Genomic DNA, 2,681 nt, shown 5'->3' on the forward strand with positions numbered 1-2,681 from the left:
ATTATTTCTATCATATATATATATATATATATATATATATATATATATATATATATATATATATATATATATATATATATATATATATAGTATACCTTAATAGTTACATGACCATCGGATTGGACAAGAAAATTTCAAGCTTGAAGATTATAATTATTGTTATCATATCCTCAGGGTAGTATATTTGTTTACTAATAATGTATTTTACGCAACCCAGTACCCGTTTTCAATGTATTACTACATCACGTTGTATCCCATGTTATGCTCTGTCCTTACTTATTTACTGATTTAAATCACTTTTATGATTTACTTTTCAAGGGAGATTGAAAGTGATCACTTGCGTGCATCGATTAAATCTCTGATGAAACAGTTATCAAGTGTGCTTCAAGATACTGAATGCAGGGTCTTCGTGATTTTGGTTTGGAGGTATAGAAGGAGAAAAAAAGGAAGAGGTAGAGAGAAGGAGAAAGGAGAAAGAGAGATAGGCAGAAAACAAGAGAAAGAGAATGATGAAGAATGATGATTATACATATATATATATATATATATATATATATATATATATATATATATATATATATATATATATATATATATATATATATATATATATATATATATATAGAGAGAGAGAGAGAGAGAGAGAGAGAGAGAGAGAGAGAGAGAGAGAGAGATATCGTTGCCAGACATATAAGCTAGAAAAAGGCTTAAATAATTCATGTTTTTTCCAATTATGTTTCTCGGATACATCACTGAAGAAGGTCGCTTGGTCTCTTTTCATCTCTGAATACGAAGTTTAAAATTCTTGCCTTAAGAATGGGGGTGAATGCATCTGACATTTAACCATTGTTTGATAACCTTTTTACCTCAATTTTGAGGATTTATAAAACGGACAACGTTTATGGCCGTAGCTGTAGAAACATAAGGTTATTATGTTTAATCAGTCAGTAAGTACAGTAAGCTATATCTGTCTCATCATGGAAGTTCAGGATGCTGCAGTTCCATTGCCCATTCTTTGTTTCCGAAAAGTTCATTCAGAATCTCACTTCTTCATCCATGCTTTTTGTATCTCCTAGAATACTTGCAAGCTTTGGAACTTCTGAAAGTATTCTTCATTTTCTGTAAATCTCAGAAATGTTTGTGTTGGATGGGCAGGTGTACTGCCAAATGAAGAATTGTGGTACACGTATTCCCATTTTTTAACCTTTCTTTAGGTAAACCTGATTTTTGCTTATTTCATATATTAATATATATATATATATATATATATATACATATATACAGAACATGCATATATATATATGTATATATATACTATATATATATATATTTTTTTACTAATAAGCTGGTCATCATACAAGGTGGATTCAGAGATTTTTTTCTTTATACGTTGTTTAGGTAAACCTGATTTTTGCTAATTTCTGTATATATATATATATATATATATATATATATATATATATTTATATATATATATATATATATATATATATATATATATATATATATATATACACATTATATACTGTATATATATGTGTAAACATATATATAGTTTCATCAATGAGCTGTTCACCATAAAGGGTGGCTCTAGAGAATTTTGAGTAGCAGTCACTACCATGTTCATCCGTAAGCTCCTGAATCGAGGATGAACGTGTGTGCAGGAAATTTCCACATTAGCATCGAGCTGATGGCCTGGGGCGGACACTTCATCACTCACCTCTCTGAATACTAAGGTCCTTCCTTTACAAATCTTCCACATTATCCAGCCATTCCTTGTCCGTTTTCTTCTCTTGTTTTCTTGCACCATTTCCGAATTATACACACTTTTTACAGACCTGTTTTCCACCTTTCTCTTCATGTGATTTAAAACCCCTAAGTGCTGTACTTTTTACCAGTTTGTTTTTTTATCTACCTCTCCCACCTTTGTCAGTCATTTGCATTTTACATATTTTACACAAGCCGTTCACTTTAACAACTACTTTTATTTTTTATTTTTATTCAGCATTCACAATTTACTTCAATAAAGGAGCCTTAGCTCAACAACCCATCTTTGGGTTCTATTCACTAGTCCTTCTCTCCATTAAGCCTTTTTCATATACTAATCTATCTTCGTTTTTTGTGACCTACCTCTTCCTTCATCCTACCATCATTTGATTCATTGACTCGTAGTACCAGAACAAATCAGCCATTTCCTTCTTTCCCCCTCTCTAACAATTGCTTCATAGTGCAATTGCAGGGTTTTCCTCCTGTTACACCACCTTTAAAACCTTCTTACTGTCAATTTCCCTTTCAGCGATGAATGACCCCATAGGTTCCAGTGCTTGGCCTTTGTCCTAAACTATATATTCAATTCAATTCAATTCTTCTTCTATCTATCCCTGTTATTTTTCTTACATTCTCAATCCAAATCCTATCATACACATAGACAGGAATGTTTAATATGACCTCTGTCACCTCCATCCTTATACAGTTGAATAATGATTTTTGTCACACTTTCCTTTGCAACATTTCCCTCATTCAGAATTACCTTCCACACCACTGGCAGCCACTCAATTAAGCTATCTTTACCAAACCATCACTAACTCTTATAGCAGCTCTGTGGAAGGCTGAATTTACTACAGTAGTTTCATTATAGCTCTCCATCTCTTACAAACACCTAAAAGTACAATATAAAACCA

Source organism: Macrobrachium rosenbergii, chromosome 56 (genome assembly GCF_040412425.1).
Source record: "Macrobrachium rosenbergii isolate ZJJX-2024 chromosome 56, ASM4041242v1, whole genome shotgun sequence".
Classification (NCBI taxonomy): domain Eukaryota; kingdom Metazoa; phylum Arthropoda; class Malacostraca; order Decapoda; family Palaemonidae; genus Macrobrachium; species Macrobrachium rosenbergii.